The sequence below is a fragment of the Pleurodeles waltl genome, chromosome 2_2, assembly GCF_031143425.1.
Source record: "Pleurodeles waltl isolate 20211129_DDA chromosome 2_2, aPleWal1.hap1.20221129, whole genome shotgun sequence".
NCBI lineage: Eukaryota > Metazoa > Chordata > Amphibia > Caudata > Salamandridae > Pleurodeles > Pleurodeles waltl.
The window spans coordinates 871,894-892,171 of record NC_090439.1 but is presented as its reverse complement, the minus strand read 5'-3'; the positions used below and the strand labels follow the sequence as shown (position 1 = coordinate 892,171).

At 44.7% G+C, this 20,278-nt stretch overlaps 1 protein-coding gene across 1 annotated transcript in view; it reads right to left on the bottom strand.

Moving 5' to 3' along the window:
* SYCP2L (synaptonemal complex protein 2 like) overlaps positions 1–20,278 on the bottom strand; it is a 557,328-nt gene that overhangs the window by 173,460 nt on the left and 363,590 nt on the right. The gene's annotated exons all lie outside the window — the stretch shown is intronic.

Sequence of the window (20,278 nt, the reverse complement as noted above, 5' to 3'; positions counted from 1 at the left end):
ACACGGGGGGAAGAGGTTGAAATGCGTATTTTAAGAAAAATGAAAGGTTGTGAAAGGAAAGGTTTTGTGTGATGACAAGTGTCATCTGAGGAGGGACAGAGAGTGCAGCTTATATACTTAGAAATTAATGTGAAATGTTATGAACTAATGCGTAATAATGCCGCATAGAAAATGTATTAATGTATTTTGCTAAATGTGCGCTTGAAATGTGCCCACGGGGAGTGACCGCCAATATATACAATGACTAATGAAACTGATTAATAATGATGAAATGTTATGTTAAAGTCTGATTTTGCACCAATATAAAAGGTTATATGTTAAAGTTCTGCTAATAAATCATTAGGCCTTAGTTACCATGAGTCGAGGCCTAGCTGCCTGGTTTCATATTAAATGTGTTTTTCTAACGTGCGGCGTGCTGACTTGCTGAAGGACATGAACTCTTATTTTTCCAAAGCTAGAAGATGAATGTAACTGTAGTAGATCCGTTCTCATGAAATTCGACTTGCTTAGTGAAACATTCTTGCTGAATGCAACAGTGTAGACTACTCGCAGGTACAAGGTCGCCTGAACCGGTACAGACAATGGAACCACTGACTGAAGATTCAAAGAGGACCACGAGAGTATGAAATCATACCGGACATTCTACCGGCTGAAGACGTCAATCATAAGGACCAATAAACTATATGAGAACTGTTATGGGGTGACCATTTTAATGAAGTCATTGAAACCCTATTGGAGGGAGATAGTGGGGTGCTGACCCCAACCAATTAAAACTTAGGGGATTGTACAACAGAAAAGGGATAAAACCTAACTCACGGGGAGCCATTCAGATAGAGGAGGGGGAGATGCTGTTGCGAATTTTGCTATGACCCAGACACTTTGGCACTCTGCATAGAGACTTTGCTGTTTGATTCTTCAAACCATCCTTGCCCTTATATTGCCCGTTTACACTTTACCTCCTTATGAGGGAAGTGCCCCTTTACCCGACTGCTGAATTCCTGGCTGATGGCGAATCAACTGATGTCCTGAGGACGAAGACCGAACCTGTATGCTGACCCAATACGGAGGGTAACTATTTGACAATTAAATTGTAATTGTCTGTTTGCTTTTCCTTTGTAGGTACCAACTGCTTCTTTTCACAGACCCTAGTTAGAAGTTTTCTAAATTGGTGTTGCTAAATTGTTTTGCATGAAGCCCAACATGCCAATGCTAATTTAAGGATAGATGAGGGGTTCACTAAACCAACGCAAATAGACAAATGACTGAATCTATGCTTTGTTAAATAATGTGATAATGATTATCCAGAGTTGCCATATTGCGACTATGCTAATGTGTTTCTTCGTTTTAAGACTAATAAACTTACTAGTAGAATTGTAGTCAACAGGGAATAAACTTCATGTAATAGTACTAAACTAGTGTGGTTATTCATGACTGCAAGTTCATGGTGGTTTCTGAGTTTTATTAATGTCTTTGACTAATCTGAATGGTCTTATTATGGTAAATATTGATGACGTTTTTGACATTGATTGACCTGCTGATTAGTTCTCTCGTCCTAAGGTGTCTTCAATCAGGGCCAAAAGATTCATTGGCCTAAAACTAGTCCCAGAGTGAGTAAATTAGTCATAAAGGGACGCGTTAGCAATACTATCTGACTACACAACTCCAATGGGAAACTACTCACGGGCTGTGAGCGCGAGCATGCCAGGGTGCTGTCAAAGTCAATCTGCATCAATAACTTGGGGAGTCCGTTCCATTGATTAATCAAGTGGTGTTTTCCTTAAGAATAGGATTCCTGAAAATAAAAGATTTGAAAGAAGCATACACATGTTTTCTACTTGATAGCTTTCACAGTTCTCAGAAAAAAGAGGAACCATGAAAATTAACAATTTGGTAAAAAGCACTAGGAGAAAGGGGGACTGCTAGGATTCTGGAAATATTAACGACCCTGTTCAAGAGCAATATGTCCCGGTGTAGGAGGCTGGACTGGCTTGTAGTGAGTACCAAGGGGTACTTGCACCTTGCACCAGGCCCAGTTATCCCTTATTAGTGTATAGGGTGTCTAGCAGCTTAGGCTGATAGATAATGGTAGCTTAGCAGAGCAGCTTAGGCTGAACTAGGAGACGTGTGAAGCTACTACAGTACCACTTAGTGTCATATGCACAATATCATAAGAAAACACAATACACAGTTATACTAAAAATAAAGGTACTTTATTTTTATGACAATATGCCAAAGTATCTTAGAGTGTACCCTCAGTGAGAGGATAGGAAATATACACAAGATATATATACACAATAGCAAAAATATGCAGTATAGTCTTAGAAAACAGTGCAAACAATGTATAGTTACAATAGGATGCAATGGGGAAACATAGGGATAGGGGCAACACAAACCATATACTCCAAAAGTGGAATGTGAACCACGAATGGACCCCAAACCTATGTGACCTTGTAGAGGGTCGCTGGGACTATTAGAAAATAGTGAGAGTTAGAAAAATAACCCTCCCCAAGACCCTGAAAAGTGAGTGCAAAGTGCACTAAAGTTCCCCTAAGGACAAAAGAGTCGTGTTAGAGGAATAATGCAGGAAAGACACAAACCAGCAATGCAACAACTGTGGATTTCCAATCTAGGGTACCTGTGGAACAAGGGGACCAAGTCCAAAAGTCACAAGCAAGTCGGAGATGGGCAGATGCCCAGGAAATGCCAGCTGCGGGTGCAAAGAAGCTTCGACTGGACAGAAGAAGCTGAGGTTTCTGCAGGAACGAAAAGGGCTAGAGACTTCCCCTTTGGTGGACGGATCCCTCTCGCCTTGGAGAGTCGTGCAGAAGTGTTTTCCCGCCGGAAGGACGCCAACAAGCCTTGCTAGCTGCAAATCGTGCATTTGGCGTTTTTGGACGCTGCTGGGGCCCAGGAGGGACCAGGAGGTCGCAAATTGGACCTGCAGAGAGAGGGGACGTCGAGCAAGACAAAGAGCCCTCACTGAAGCAGGTAGCACCCGGAGAAGTGCCAGAAACAGGCACTACGAGGATGCGTGAAACGGTGCTCGCCGAAGTTGCACAAAGGAGTCCCACGTCGCCGGAGACCAACTTAGAAAGTCGTGCAATGCAGGTTAGAGTGCCGTGGACCCAGGCTTGGCTGTGCACGAAGGATTTCCGCCGGAAGTGCACAGGGGCCGGAGTAGCTGCAAAGTCGCGGTTCCCAGCAATGCAGCCCAGCGAGGTGAGGCAAGGACTTACCTCCACCAAACTTGGGCTGAAGAGTCACTGGACTGTGGGGGTCACTTGGACAGCGTCGCTGGATTCGAGGGACCTCGCTCGTCGTGCTGAGAGGAGACCCAAGGGACCGGTGATGCAGCTTTTTGGTGCCTGCGGTTGCAGGGGGAAGATTCCGTCGACCCACGGGAGATTTCTTCGGAGCTTCTGGTGCAGAGAGGAGGCAGGCTACCCCCACAGCATGCACAAGCAGGAAAACAGTCGAGAAGGCGGCAGGATCAGCGTTACAGAGTTGCAGTAGTCGTCTTTGCTACTATGTTGCAGGTTTGCAGGCTTCCAGCGCGGTCAGCGGTCGATTCCTTATCAGAAGGTGAAGAGAGAGATGCAGAGGAACTCGGCTGAGCTCATGCATTCGTTATCTAAAGTTTCCCCAGAGACAGAGACCCTAAATAGCCAGAAAAGAGGGTTTGGCTACCTAGGAGAGAGGAAAGGCTACTAACACCTGAAGGAGCCTATCAGCAGGAGTCTCTGACGTCACCTGGTGGCACTGGCCACTCAGAGCAGTCCAGTGTGCCAGCAGCACCTCTGTTTCCAAGATGGCAGAGGTCTGGAGCACACTGGAGGAGCTCTGGACACCTCCCAGGGGAGGTGCAGGTCAGGGGAGTGGTCACTCCCCTTTCCTTTGTCCAGTTTCGCGCCAGAGCAGGGGCTAAGGGGTCCCTGAACCGGTGTAGACTGGCTTATGCAGAATTGGGCACATCTGTGCCCAACAAAGCATTTCCAGAGGCTGGGGGAGGCTACTCCTCCCCTGCCTTCACACCATTTTCCAAAGGGAGAGGGTGTCACACCCTCTCTCAGAGGAAGTTCTTTGTTCTGCCATCCTGGGCCAGGCCTGGCTGGACCCCAGGAGGGCAGCTGCCTGTCTGAGGGGTTGGCAGTAGCAGCAGCTGCAGTGAAACCCCAGGAAGGGCAGTCTGGCAGTACCAGGGTCTGTGCTACAGACCACTGGGATCATGGAATTGTACCAACAATGCCAGGATGGCATAGAGGGGGCAATTCCATGATCATAGACATGTTACATGGCCATATTCGGAGTTACCATGGTGAAGCTACATATAGGTAGTGACCTATATGTAGTGCACGCGTGTAATGGTGTCCCCGCACTCACAAAGTTCAGTGAATTGGCTCTGAACAATGTGGGGGCACCTTGGCTAGTGCCAGGGTGCCCTCACACTAAGTAACTTTGCACCTAACCTTTACCAGGTAAAGGTTAGACATATAGGTGACTTATAAGTTACTTAAGTGCAGTGTAAAATGGCTGTGAAATAACGTGGACGTTATTTCACTCAGGCTGCAGTGGCAGGCCTGTGTAAGAATTGTCAGAGCTCCCTATGGGTGGCAAAAGAAATGCTGCAGCCCATAGGGATCTCCTGGAACCCCAATACCCTGGGTACCTCAGTACCATATACTAGGGAATTATAAGGGTGTTCCAGTAAGCCAATGTAAATTGGTAAAAATGGTCACTAGCTTGTTAGTGACAATTTAAAAGTAATGAGAGAGCATAACCACTGAGGTTCTGGTTAGCAGAGCCTCAGTGAGACAGTTAGGCACCACACAGGGAACATATACATGCACACCTATGAGCACTGGGGCCCTGTGTGACAGGGTCCCAGTGACACATACATATAGGCCACAAACCTATGAGCACTGGGGTCCTGACCAGCAGGATCCCAGTGACACATAACAAACATACTGAAAACATAGTGTTTTCACTATGAGCACTGAGGCCTGGCTATCAGGATCCCAGTGAGACAGTGAAAACAGTGACAAACACCCTGACATACACTCACAAACAGGCCAAAAGTGGGGGTAACAAGGCTAGAAAGAGGCTACCTTCTCACACCCGGCATGACAATTTCTGACATAGCGTATTATAAATAGAACTCAAATTTAGAGAGCAAGGGGATATGAACCACCCACTCATGTAGTTATAAGAATTATGACATGATGGGAATGAAAAGGAAGCAGTGGCCCACGTATATCAAGCACTGCTGAAGACGACAAAGGATTTTCTAGAGAGGTTAAAGAGTAAATTAGCTACAGGTGTCCATAGAGACATAAGCACATTGGAGAATAATTCAGAGTGGCATGCCCGCGGTGTCCAGAAATGTCCACTTTAAAACTCCATTTCATTTTACACACCGAGTCTATGACTTCCATAAAAACTAAGCAAGATTTATTAAGAAATAGAATAATCCTGCCCAAGATGTACACATAGGAGGCCAGGTTTTCCACATGATTTGGTCTTGCCCAACTATATCTTTATATTTTAGGCCTCCAACGCAGCCCCTAGCAGAGCCACCACGAAAGCTAGGCCTATGCTTTTTAGGCCTGCTTCCTCGTCCCAATTCGACAAATACAAGTAGCAGAATGATCAACCTTTCCATAGTAGTGGGAAACCAAAACAGCAATGACATGGAAATCCACCAGAGCACTGAAATTGGAAAAACAGAGGGCAGAGGAACTGAGATTGGCAGAGTGTAAAAGCACTATTTTACACATGAAAGTAAAAAACTGAATGAGAACACACGATATGGAATGGGCTTGGGACGAGAGATTGAACACAATGTAGGTTGACAACAAATCCATATAGGCTTCGTGGAAGCAACATAGGTTAAACTTCCCCTACCAGTAAGAAAGGAGTAGTAAATAACATTTGGAATGGGCAGTGCACCCCACAATGTATTCATACTAATTATCGAAAGTTGCTTTCATTAAAAAACAAAAAACAAAAAACGGGCATCACCAAAGTCAATGGATGTTTAGGATAGGAACATACAAGTAAAAAATGAAGGCATTTTACTGTGAAGTTTTTGTCAGTATAATTATGATATGTTATGAAAACAAATCCCATGCGGGGGTTCCAGTGCTTATGTATTCAAGTTGTGGACGGTCCTCCCAAGTGCATGCTGCAGGACTGAAAAGACATCTTTCAGATACCTGACCTGACGATGCACAGGTGGCAGTCACACTCCAAAGAATTTGCTTGACATAATTGGTCAGCCTTCTCTCTGTCCACAATATTTTTGCTAATGCTTTCAGCAATGTAAGAATTTTTTTTTTTAGTAGGTGGAGGTATGCACCTTCAGCTAGTAATACCAAAACAACTCATAAGGTCCAATCAAGTCTGAAAAAAATAATCCTTGCTCAACCCTTGTTAGCTTGGCAAGGAGCAGTCAGGCTTAACTTTGGAAACAGGTAAGTGTAAAGTATTTAATATCACCAAAACAGGAAATAAGTAAAAGACATAACATAATAAAAATACTACTTCAATTTAGAAAAATAGAGAATATCTGTATGTTTAAAATGACACCAGAATGAAAAAATGTAGGGAGCCGGAGAAATGAATTTTACAAGATTAAATTTACAAAAATTTGCATTCTAGTGCCAAAAAGCATAAAGTGCCAACCTATGCCATCTGGTTGCTCTGGACTGGGACCAAGTCAACATTTTAGGCCAACCGCAGTGGAGTACAGGTCGGCTAGTGGAAGCGGGCAATCCCAGCCAAAAATGTTACATTTGCACTCTTTTGGAGTTTTTCTTCTCCAATGTCGAGTGATTGGGTCCTTGAATCTAGAATTTGCTTTGACGATGGCTGCCTGCTTCAGTGTGATGCCTCAGTGGGTCTTTGGTTTGCCCAGCTGAAAGCTCTGGAGCTCCCAGCCTTTGATGCCAAGGACAATGTAGTGAGGCCAACTCGTGGATCGACAACAGCGGCTTGGCTCTCAATGTTGAGCTGGTCTTCCTCGGGAGCTTTTCACCAAAACTTCGCAAAAAGTTGCCAAGCTGTCAGATCTTCTTCTAAAAGGTTTCCTGAGGGTCAGAAAGTGTCCATCAGCACCAGCGAAGGATTCAGAAGCTATGGTTTGCCTCTTGGGGTCTGGGACTCAATCTCCCACAATGCACCTGGTCAGTCCAGGAATTCAGGAGAAGCTGATCAGCTGAAGCAGTCCTTTCAGTGGATGTTGAAGGTGGCTTCTTCCACAACTTTTCTACCTGTTGATGCTCAAGACGTCCACTCCTTACCCCTTAAGAGAGGCACCGTCCTTTCTTGTGTGGAGCATTCTGAGTGTAGCAGGTGCAGTCCTTCTGAGTGCAAGCCTTCTGTGGTGAGGTCCAAGGGTCCAGGATGGCAGTTCTTCTCAATATTTCAGGCAGGGATCTGAGGGGCTTACTGCAGCGCTCCCATATTTCTGGGCTGCCAAGTAAGGGCTGGGGAGGGAAACCCCAACAAACAGGGTTCAAATTGCCATCCTCTATTAGGACAACTTCCTGGGAAGTGTGGGATATTTTTTGTTCCAAAATTCACAGTTCTCAAAAAAAAAAATGGACAAATTCTCTCCTTGGAGTGCAGGTACGGTTAAGCCCAACACAGAAGTGTAGCTTACTTTCCCATACACTCCCCTTCAAGCACCCGCCTAATCTAATTATGGGGGCTCCCATCTGGCTGGGATCAAGGAAGTGGGGGCTGGACTGGTCTTGTGACATCTGTGCTTCCACCTTTGAAATCCAGTTCATCTCCCCAGCACCCTTACTGTACTGGCTTCTCCAGGACATGGATCTCTTCCCACCAAATGGCTGTATTGTTCCAGCCCCAAGCCTCCGCACACCTACTCAGACAGCAGCTTGGATCAGACTGTAAAAGGCTGACCAATCAGAAGAGGCTGCTAAGGGCTGCTTTAGGTAACTTCAGGGTAGCAAGTTCTAAAACCACTTTCCTGTAATAGCTATAATAAATAAGAGTGAATTGCATTGTACCTATTTTTTTTGTATACTTTTACCCACGCTGCTAGATAACTCCAATGAAAGGTTGGACTTTATTAAATTGTAATAAAGCCTTCCCATGTTAGTCTATGATGCTAGCAGCACTACAGTGGGGAAAGACTTGGCTGTTTTCCCCACCAGGGCAGATATGCAAAGCAGGGAAAATATAATATGTTTTAACAATGCACCTTTCCCTGAGTGCACCCAGGGCAGACCTTAGGGGTGACACATGTAATAAAAAGGTAGTTTTGGACTCTAAAAGTACTTTGAATTCCAAAGTCAAATTTGGATATAGTTTTATTTTAAAACCAGCTTGAAAGGAAGTAATGGCTTTAAAATGACTCTAGACACCATAGCAGTGCACACTTAAGTTAATTAAGTCCACTGGGAGCCTCTATACCTCCATACCTTATCGTTTACTAAGGACTTGCAGCAGGATGTGTCTGCCAGTTATAATTATACCAAACCCCATATATGTTTAAGGACAGAGCACTGGCCCTGGATCTAGTTAGAAGAGCCCAGGGCACTTTCAGAGTCAGTAACCACCAGTATCTGCCAAAAATGGGAGGTGATCAGGGCAAAAAGGATAATTTTCCTACCAGCTTTATGCACTTTTTTCTGGCTTCATCAGGACGGAGCTCATGATTTTGCCAGTATATTAAAAGGAAATTCACAGGCGGAGTGGGTGGATGTTTAAGTTAATCACTTTGTGCACTGGCAACATGAACAATGTCCTGATGAGAATTACAGCATTAGAAAAAATGATTTGGAAATTTGAGGATTCATATGGTGGGCAGAGTTAATCATAACTCCTAGGTTTGTTACATCTTTTGAAGTTGTTATTTGCGGTGTTTTTAGTTCTTCGCTTCAGGTTGTCATTGGTTCATATTTCTAATTGGATGAAAGTCGGATTGTGAGTTGGATATTAATACGCTCTGTTCAAGTATGTTTGAGATTTGAGAGAAAGATGCCCTTTTAATAAGTTTCCATAAAACAGACTATTTGAAATTGCTGAATGTTTGATTTGAGGGAGGGCGGGGCAGTTGGGTTCAAGATATTTTTCTTGACAAGTGGTCACATACAAGATGCTTTAAGCTCAATAGGAAACATTACTGTCATTAAAATGTTGAACACATTGTTTGACTTGGAACCAAAAGTATGTTGCTGAAAGGAAATTAGAATATAGTTCTTTCTGTATGGAGTGTTTCATTTAGCATGATGTTCATGATTGGCAGCTGGTTGTTTTGTAGACAGATTTACTGTTTTGCTTTGGTGAGAAAGTGACCTGCCATTTCACATACCCCTTAGAAATTTTATCCAAATTGAATTACAGACTGTCAAATATTTATAGTATTTTATGAAGTTCCTTTGTGGGGTACTTGATGTCTGCAAGTTTGAACAGTATGCTCTCTCTCTCTCTCAATCGAGTATTTATGTTATATTGTAGGGCCACTGGGGAACCTATATTGTCTTCAATCAATCCGGATTGAGAAAGTGCGGCTAATCACCCGATAGGGTATGCAGGAGATTTCATGTCCGAAGGCTTATTCGAACAGCCAGTTCTTGAGTGCCATTCGGAATTCCGGAAGTGAGGTGATGGTCTGGTGGTGCATGGAAAGGCTGTTCCAGGTTTTTTCTTGAACACATATTTCGTTCCAGTGGCTTTGAAGGATGCACATTTGTGTTTTTTCTTTTAGTTCAATCAATCAATCATGGTGTCTTCAATTTGCTTTTGAAAGGTTTTCAAGGAAAATCTTTGTTGAATGCTTATTTCCCAGTCATACCATTTTCCTGCTAGGACTATCACTTCCAGATTTAAGCTGGATATAAGGTGCGCTTCAAGTCTTTCCCATGTTGAGAATGTTCCATTTTCCCTTGGTTGTTCAGAGTAAATGAGACCTGTTTATAGGTCTTGATCAAGTGAAAGAAACTAGGAGGTGGGTCACTCCAAAATTGGGTCAATATTAATGATTTTGAAAGACTCCAGATTGCAGAATAATACTTCTACTTTATTTTCAGGGTAGGTCCTGAGATAAATTGGCGATGTTGAGCTTACAAGCTAGTTTTGATGTTATTTGGATGTGGAATATTATGGTTATCAAACTAGGTGTTCAATCTGTCCAGGGTGCACAGCCTAGGGTATTTTATGACAAGTCTGATATGGCATTTACAAGTGTATAAGAGAAAGCAGATGTAGGTCTGCTTCTTAGTAGGGTCAATCTAATAGTCAGATCATCAATTTTGGTAACAGCGATCAGTTCTTTGAATATCATTGCTATCTCTCCTTCAATTTTTATTTGACAATTGGGTGTTAATTGCCTCAAAGCACTAGAGTTATATTATCTCCCAGACATGCGGGAGGGGGTTGCAGTAGAATTTGAATAAGATATAGTTGTTGCGTGCCAAGGTGGAGGAGACTGACAATTTGAGGAGTGGGTGGTGACTTGAGAATTTAACTTTCATGGTTTGTTGTGGTGTATTCAGTGGAATAATTCATTTTCTTTCAGAATCCAGTGGAATTATGAATACTACAAGAATGTCACTCTCTAGCTTATGATATCTGACAGCAGAGCAAACAGAGCTTCATTTCCTCAGTACTAAGTCTGGTAATCCCTTTGAACCATGTCAGCCTAAGATCTTGCAGTTGGCAGCTAAGACAATTGTTCTGCATCTTACGGTGACTATTAATAAAGCCATCTGTTCAGGATGCTATCCACGTTTGTGGAAAAGAGCTGCTGTGAAGCCGCTCCTTAAAAACTGAAACTTGGACCCTAGTGACTTAAAAAATTACCAGGCAATTTCTCTGCTGCCTGCCCAACTATAATCTTGGAAAAGCACCTGAATTCAGTTGATGGCATATATGAAACAACTAACTTTAGGCACCTCACAATTTGAGAAACAAGACATTTATCAGGTTAGTTTGGAAGGCAGAATGTAGTGCATCTTGTTGATGGAGGCTAGAGGCATAGGAGTAGAGACTTATTTTGTTAAATGGGTATATTGTGTTCTATTGAAGGAAGACCGTTTGCTTTTTTGACTATGTGGAAGATGAAAGCCAAGGCTTTGCTCACTCAGCGTTCAGGCACTGGTCTTTCTCCTAGCATCTATGCTATTGCATTATTATAGTTCAACTCAGCTTTACAGTTTTCCATGGTGGAAATGCATTTATCAATATGTTGTATTTAATAAAATTGCAAGGACTCAGTTCTTTCAGGTATACTCCTATGATGACCGATTTATCCATCCCACATTAGCTAAACAAATTACTCAAATTATGACTTTTCAGCACACAATCTCAGGAACATGTCAGACTGCACAACTACCACACTGGAGTGCTGGTACTAGGAAAAGGGCACAGAGAAGTACCACTGGCCTACACTGGCTGTGGCGTATGAAAGATGGTAAAAGCCAAAGTCTTGCAAATGCCATGCTCAGACGCTGGTGGACATCTGGCCCTCAATCCATTCTTCGGCCATACTGATTATGCTACAGTTTTCACTTCTCTCACTGTTTTACAACTGGAGCACTTGCTCTTATGGTCAACATATACACCATACCTAAAGACTAATCCAACAAAACGTTTGATGAGTAGTCTGTTCACACATCAAGAGAGAGAGAGCGAGATTGGTTGAATTTAAGAACTTTTTCTAAATGGTTTGCCATGCTCTCTCAATCTCAATTTCAGGAGAGTGGCAGAGTCCTTTCTTTAAAAAATAAATAAAAGTCACAAGGAACATGTGTGTTACAGACAGTAGGAGGTGCTTTGAGTCCATCTTCAGAGCTCTGGAAGATATGGCTGAAGTTAGTCATACATATTATTCTGTGCAACATGTGGGTGTTCTAGAAGGTGAGGAAGTAGGTTGCTGGTTAGTGGGTTTAGTTGAGTTTTGACATTATTGAAAAAATTGTTTAACAAGATAGTTCAACAAGATAGAGTGGTATTACCATAAAGTGGTGGAGTTATGTGGACGCTGACAAGTTTTTGAAATGTGATTAGGTTCATTCTTAAAGTTGTGAACCAGAGGAAATTCCTTACCCAATGAGGACAAGGTTTGAAGGCCTTGATGGTTTTAATAAAAGATATGGGAGGACTGATGTGGGAATGAAGCAAGTGATGGGAAGGCTGGAGCTGGATGGGAGGCGGGGTTCATTGGATGAGTAGTTGGAGATGTGTTTGCTCATCACTGAAAGGTCCAGAGTTGTCGAGGGCAAAATTTAAATTATATTGGCGCTCTCTCTCAGATAATCTCCATGATATAGTGGCAATGTGGGGTCGATGATGGTATTGTCCTCAAGAACATGTGAGGAAATGTGCCCCTAAAGATAAGATTCAAAACAGCAAACGTACAATCAGGATTGCCTCAAAAAGGGCTCAAGATCAGTAAATTAGAAAATCTTAAAGGTTTATTAAAATATTTAAGCACAATACAGGAGGCATAAGATCGAGGAGGGTCCTCACCTGCTCACCAAGATAATGGTGTCATCCGCCATCCCAACCATCACGAATCACATCACCAGCGCTCACACAGCTCCAATCCAAACTGTAAGGGACACTAGGCAGGGGTGCCCTTTGTTGTCCCTGCTCTTTTCTCGAGCTGTGGAACCTCTACCCATTACAATACAGCAAACCAAGGAGATCGCGGGAATTCCCTTTGGCGGTAGGGAACTCAAGTCAGACTCTTTGCTGATGACCTGTTATTAACTCTCACACAACTCCCCTACTTCTCTGTCAGTGGTAGTCCAGGCTCTGGACAAATTTGAGGCTACTTACGGCTCCAAAGTCAACTTGTCTAAATCATCCGTTTTGAACCTCACTATCCCGAGGTCATACGTCCTGCACCTACTTAGCTTGGCACCGTTTAAATGGGAACCAAAAATGATTTGTTATCTGGGTCTTAACCATTTGGCCAATCTACACATGGACTATGGCGAATTGGACCCCTCTTAGGAAGGGCATACTAGAAGACCTCTGCAGGTGGAGGCCTCGGTATATCTTATGGCCATGGCAGATTAATGTAATTAAATTGAACATCTTGCTGACGGTGCTCTATGTGTTCCAAACCTTTCCCACGCCTATCCCGCAGGATGACATTACTAGAGTACAGCGGGATATCAGTGCCTTTATATGGAACAACCAGAAGCCCAGGGACTCAAACACTCCTGATGCAGCCAAGCGATCAAGGAGGCCTAGCATGGCCTAACCTCCCAGAGTACTACGGGCAGCACACCTACGTTTTATATCTGCCTGGATGGCACGTGAAAGTGAATGTCACTGGTTCCACATGGACCAAGTGGTAGCCTGCAGACCCTTGTGGGACCTGGCGTGGCCGCCGAAACTTGCCGAGCTGAGCAGTGCACACTTGGCTACGCCCACGAAAACGATGCTGGACATTTAGAATAAAATACCGGTCAGGCGTGGCCTCACCTCTTTCCCACCATCAAACACCCCGATTGCTTATAGCCAAGAATTCCCAATGGTCCTCTCCACCCACGCATTTCGGGGCTGGACAGGCAAGGACTGGCAGAGATTAAGAGATCTTTTCACAGGCCCCAAAATGAAAACCTTCACCCAAAGTAAGGCACACTACGACCTTCGAGACTCACACAATCTATAGTATCTAAAATTAAGACGCTAGGTACTTCATAGACCCGACAGCTATTCGCCCTTTCACACTATTTGAAACGCTGGTTCGCACCTATACAAGTTTGAAAGGACTGATTTCCAATACTTACAGAGTGCTCCAACGTTCCGTCTCGCTGAATCCCCAGCGCTATTAGGCTGCATGGAACTCGGGACTGCCTGAGGAAATATTCTTGAAGCAATGGGAAACACTTTGGTGAGATATTCCTAGACTGTTTCACAGCATCTCCCCTAGGGAAATTGAATACATATTAATGTACCAATGGTATTACACTCCCACCCATCTGGCGCAGATATGCCCGGGGACCTCCACCTTATGTTGGCGATGCAAAACTGAACAAGGCGACTTCTGCCACATTTGGTGGTCTTGCTCCTTGAGCGCAACATTCTGGAAAGAAGTCCTTAGTCACATTAAAGGCATGGTAGGCTACCTCCTCCCAGTCACATACAACATGGCGAAACAAAGCCTTCGTCTGACTACGCTCTGTTAGACCTGGCATCCTTGGCGTGGTCTCCCCTAACCTTTTGCCTCTACTTCCCAGGTTGTTGCTGTGTGCTGGTCTCTGTTTTTGTTACTCTGGGCACTTTACCACTGCTGACCAGTTCTAAAGTGCAAGTGCTCCCTATGCGAAATTATATGTGTAATTGGCTTTTCCATAATTGGCATATCTGATTTACTATTAAGTCCCTAGGAAAGTGAAATAGAGGTGCCTAAGGCCTGTGAATCAAATGCTACTGGTAGGCCTGCAGCACTGATTGTGCCACCCACATGAGTAGCCCTGTAAACATGGCTCTCACCTGTCACTGCAGTGTCGGTGTGCAGTTTTAAACTGCACAATTCGACTTGTCAAGTGTACCCACGTGCCAGGCCTAAACCTTCCCATTTTATACATGTAAGGCACCCCTAAGTTAGGCCCTAGGTAGACGCATGGGCCGGGTGCCATGTATGTTAAAGGTGGGACATGTACTGATGTGTTTTACATGTCCTAACAGTGAAATTGTTATAAATGGGGTCTTTGGTTGACAGTCAGGTTACCCCCTGTTCAAGCAAGGACCCTCACTCTAGTCAGGGTAAAAGAGAATCACCCTCAGCTAACCCCTGCTTACCCCCTTGGTAGTTTGGCAGAGCAGTAGGCTTAACTTCAGAGTGCTAGGTGTAAAGTATGAGTACCAACACACACAATAGCTTGACAAAAACACTACAAAATGACAACACAGGTTTAGAAAAATAGGAAATATTTATCTAAACAAAACAAGACCAAAACGACAAACATCCACCATACACAAGTCAAGTTATCAATAAAAATGCAAAGAGTCTTTTTAAGTAATTTTAAACACACACTAGCGTTGCTAGCGTGAAATTGTACCTGGTGCATGTCAAAAATAACCCCACACGGGCAGGTGTGCATCAGAAATAACCCTGCATGGAAATTCAGCAATATTTCACTGCCAGGACATATAAACCACATTACTATATGTTCTACCTTAACCATACACTGCACCCTACCCTTGGGGCTACCTGGGGCCTACCCTAGGGGTGTCTGACATGTAAGAAAAGGGACGATTTAGGCCTGGCAAGTGGGTACACTTGCCAAGTCAAACTTGCAGTTAAAACTACACACACAGACACTGCAGTGGCAGGTCTGAGACATGATTACAGAGCTACTTATGTGGGTGGCACAACCAGTGCTGCAGGCCCACTAGTAGCATTTGATTTACCAGCCCTGGGCACCTCTAGTGCACTGCACTAGGGACTTACTAATACATCAAATATGCCAATCACGGATAAGCCAATTACATATACATTTTGTAAAGGAGCACTTGCACTTTAGCACTGGTTAGCAGTGGTAAAATGCCCAGGGTAACAAAAACAGTAAAATCAGAATCCAGCACACATCAACAACCTGGGGAACAGAGGCAAAACGTTAAGGGAGACCACACCAAGGATGAAAAGTCTAACAGAAATGCTGCCAAATTCGGTTTTTACTGTTGCAAGGCCTATCTCTCTCATAGGTTAACATGGGGCCTGCCTTTAAAAAATCCATTTGATAGCAGGTAGAAATATGGAATCAGGAATGCCTCAAAAAGGACAACTACAATTCAAAAATAGATCTTATAGTGAAGGTGGTTTTTAGATTGTTAGTTTGAAAATTCCACTTTTAGAAAGTAGGCATTTTCTTGCTTAAACCATTCTGTGACTCTGCCTGTTTGTGGCTTCCTTTTCTGGGCAGACTGACAGTTGGGCTGTTTGTGCATCTCCACTAGACAGTGACACAAAGGATGCTAGGGTGTAACCTGCATATCCTGATGGGCCATCTGGGCTAAGCTGGAGGGAGGAGTGGTCACACCTGAAAGCGCTGTACCTGCCCTCACACAAAGCAGTCTCCAACCCCCTGGTGTGTGATTGGAGCCAGGCATGGACGAGGCAGGATCCTGTAAACATAGACTTTTCTTTGAAGTTGACCAACTTCAAAGGCAGAAAGGAGTATACGTATTGGATCCAAAACCCCAGACTTCAGATCACGTCACGGATTCAAGAGGAACCTCTGCCAGGAGAAGAGCTGAAGGAAAAGTGCTGCCCCTGCCTGTGAATGTGCTTTATTGGCTATCCTGCAGTTGCTGTTCACCTGAGAAAGGGGACAAAGACTGGACTTTGTGGTATATTCCTGCTTGAGAGGTCTCTCCAGGGGCTTGGACTGAGCTTGCCCCTGTTCTGAAGTCTCTGGACCATCAAAGACTTCCTCTGCCAGCTCCTGGACTCTCTGCTGAGACTCCTCCCCTGCCAAGTGCTGCCTAATCCAGTCCCTGGGCCCTTGAAAGGAGACGTTGGTGGAAAACCAAGTGTACTGTTTTCGGACAAACACAGACTGACTCTGCTGCCGGATTCCGCAATGCCACCTGCAACTGAAGTCATGGTCCGCGCTGGAGTGCAACGACCCACAAGCCATACGTCACAGCAGCCTCGCTGAAGTCTGCGACTCCATGAGTCCAAAAGTGCGGTGTGTCACTGACGTCCGTGACACCGGACTTCACCTCACCACGCTATGACCGCCAGATATCAACTCCGTCAGAAGTGCGCCTATCCAACGCTATGCACTGATGCGCCTCACCTCCACCACTCCGCAGCAAGGACCCAATGCCTCTGTGATGCCTCTGCTCCTTCGCTACGCAGAACCCGAACCGATGCTGCACTGGATTCAGCGACACCGCAATCCCCAACTCTGTGCACCGGCTTTTTCCTCATTTTCACAAGGTACTTGTACCTTGGGGATTTGTGGACTCTGTTGGGAACGACTCAGTCACAATGCCCGGATATCATCAATTCGAAGAATTTGTGTTTCTTAATCAATCAATCAATCATTAAATTTATAAAGCGCGCTATGTACCCGTTAGGGTTTCAAGGCGCTGAGGGTGGGGAGGGGGCAGCTGCTATTGGTCGAAGAGCCAGGTTTTGAGGAGTCTCCTGAAGGTGAGGAGGTCCTGGGTCTGGCGCAGGGGGGTCGGGAGGGAGTTCCAGGTCTTGGCAGCGAGGTAGGAGAAGGATCTGCCGCCGGAGGTCTTGCGTTGGAATCGGGGAACGATGGCGAGGGAGAGGTTGGCAGAGCGGAGTTGGCGGGAAGGGACGTAGAAGTTGAGTCTGTTGTTCAGGTAGGCGGGTCCGGCGTTGTGTAGTGCTTTGTGCGCGTGGGTGAGGAGTTTAAAGGTGATCCTCTTGTCTACGGGGAGCCAGTGGAGGTCCTTCAGGTGGTGGGAGATGTGGCATCGGCGGGGTATGTCGAGGATCAGGCGGGCGGATGCGTTCTGGATGCGTTGGAGTCATTGGATGTCTTTTGCTGGGATGCCTGTGTAGAGTGCGTTGCCGTAGTCAAGTCTGCTACTGACGAGGGCCTGGGTCACCGTTTTTCTGGTTTCCGTCAGGATCCACTTGTAGATTCTACGGAGCATGCAAAGGGTGTTGAAGCAGGAGGAGGAGACTGCGTTGACCTGTTTGGACATGGTGAGGGCGGAGTCGAGGATGAAGCCGAGGTTGCATGCGTGGTTGGCTGGAGTAGGGGGGGGTTCCAGCGCGGAGGGCCACCAGGAGTCATCCCAGGCCGAGGGGGTGCATCCGAGGGCTATAATAAAGTTAAAGTTTAAAGTTTAAATAGCGCTATAATAAAGTTTAACCTTTAAAAATTCATAAGTTTGCTTGTGTACGTTGGGTTTTTGTCATTTTGGTCTTGTTTTGCTCTGATAAATATTGGCTATTTTTCTAGCCTGGCATTGAGTCAATTTGTAGCGTTTTAGTGTGTTTTACATATTGTCTCTGGGTTAAGCTTTTCTGCTCGTGCCAAACTACCAAGGTGTGAACGGGGGTTAACCGGGTGAGTTTCTCCTTTGCCCTGACTAGAGTGAGGGTCCTTGTTTGGGCAGGAGGTAACCTGACTGCCAACCAAAGACCCAATTTTTAACACACACCATGACTTACTCTAATTGGACACTCATTACCAATATGCTTCATGCAGCGAAGCAACTTATTACCTTAGTGTGAAAACAGACAAACCCCTCAGCCATCGTCCAGTGATTTGTACGCTTATGGCATATACTAGCAATGGAACAGCTTTCGCATGCACTATCCCACACGGAGACCAAAGTCCAGTGAACCTGGCGCCCATTAATACAATACTTCTCTAAATTGGAATATTACTGTTTCAACCCCCCCTAAGTTGCAGGTTCTACAATTGTTTGGCTCATCTCCTTAGCCTCATCAATGATCAAACGATACCCGATTTCCGCCCCCCCCCACTCTCCTGCCAGTGAACCACATGGAGGTCCCCTGCACTAAATGCTAGCCATTCGTCCTCTCCACCACCTTTTCACTTTTATTCTCTTCATATGCACTCACACCTGTCTCCTAAATTCCCTAAGTTTCCATTCCACCCCTATTTCCCCACCTGCACCTCACTCATTTGTATGCAAGTTAAATGTTCAGAGAGAAAGGATGTTGGTTACCTCCTTTCTTTGGTAGGGATCTTCTCATGCTATCCACAACTAATGAGGACACGATCGCTGATCAGTGCCAATTGCAGGTTTATTGAGAAGACAAGCAAACAGTGGCGGACAATAATTTTAGGGAGGGGGCGGGAAGCACACATTTATTCACACATGCACTTCCATTCACAACACTCATCAACATTCAATCAAACGCGCCAAACATTCATTTAAGAAAAAAAAACACACACACACACACTTCCCTTCAGCTGGGAGGTTCCAGGAGGGTTGGGACTGCTGCCTTCCCTCTCTGGCAGACCTTAGGTCAGCCAATGAGGTACGGCAACAGTCCCAACTTCGTCACAGAGTGGGATGGAGTCAGTGAGACTTCTTAACCCATCCCACTCTGTGACGAGGTATTGCTGGTTGACACTACCTGGGCGCTTCAGGGCCTAATCCTGAAGTGCCCAGGTCACCAAGGGGGGGCCATGAGGCACCTTTGCTGAGCTGAGCAGGTCACGCCCATAGAAGCTGTGATATCTTCAGCCCAGCAAAGTTCAGCTCAGGCAGCCAGGAGCTTGCGCAAATCACGCATATCTCGCACCTGGCTGCCTGAGCTGAACATGAACAGTGTCTGTCAGGCTGACCTTTGCTCATCCTGACAGCCACTCTTCATGAGGTGCAAAAGGTGTGGGGGGTGGCCCCTCCTCCCTAAAGGAAAGGCCGCGGCTGCAAGCAATGCACTTTATGTATGTTTTCATTACCACTACTGCATGACATCTAACTATGTTTACGATGTGAGGTGTCATGAATTAGTTGTAAAGTGTTTTGGTTAACATTGCTCAAATATCAAATAAAGTGACGTTGATACGAAAACAGAAGGCAAAAATATAGTTACTCTTAATAAATCAGTCATGGGGCTCAGAAATCAATTACCTCGAAAATTCTTAGCATTTAAAATAGATTCAGGATGGGCAATGCCTGGGAAAACTTCCAGAGTTTGCAGCAAGTCAACAGAGAAATAGGCAACACCCATAGTATGGACCTACATGAATCTGGCTCACCTCCAGAATCATGAATTTTTTAAAATAAGTTTTACAGTGGAAAGCAATGGAAATCGCACAGTCAGCAGGAGGTGAGCAAAGGTATCAATATAATATCAAAACACAGTATGGCATTATTAAACGTCATACTGCCGCCATTTTAGCACTATCAGCCGAAATTATGATCTCTACCTTAATGGCAAAGGTGTCTAAACAGATCTAAATGGAAACATTGAAAGATCTGATGAATTAATAGCCTACAGTCTGCAAGCAGGAAAAGTCTTGAAAAGTAACAAAAGGGTTCCTTCACAGTTCGAGAACAGAATGGCATCACAAAACACAAGTGCATATTTTATTGTACGTGGTGTCAGTGAGAAATATAAACAAATCCTATTGATACGCCAAGAAACAAGATGGAGCTGGGGCCTCACTGAGGCCTAGTTTGGCCTACACCAAGAAAACCATTCTATACATCATACCATTATCGTTTCAGTAGCAAAAGTTTTATGTAATAAGCAGATATAGTTCCAATCAGAAAATAGCTAAAACAATTACGCTGGCTTAAGTGTCTAGTTTCTCTTCACACT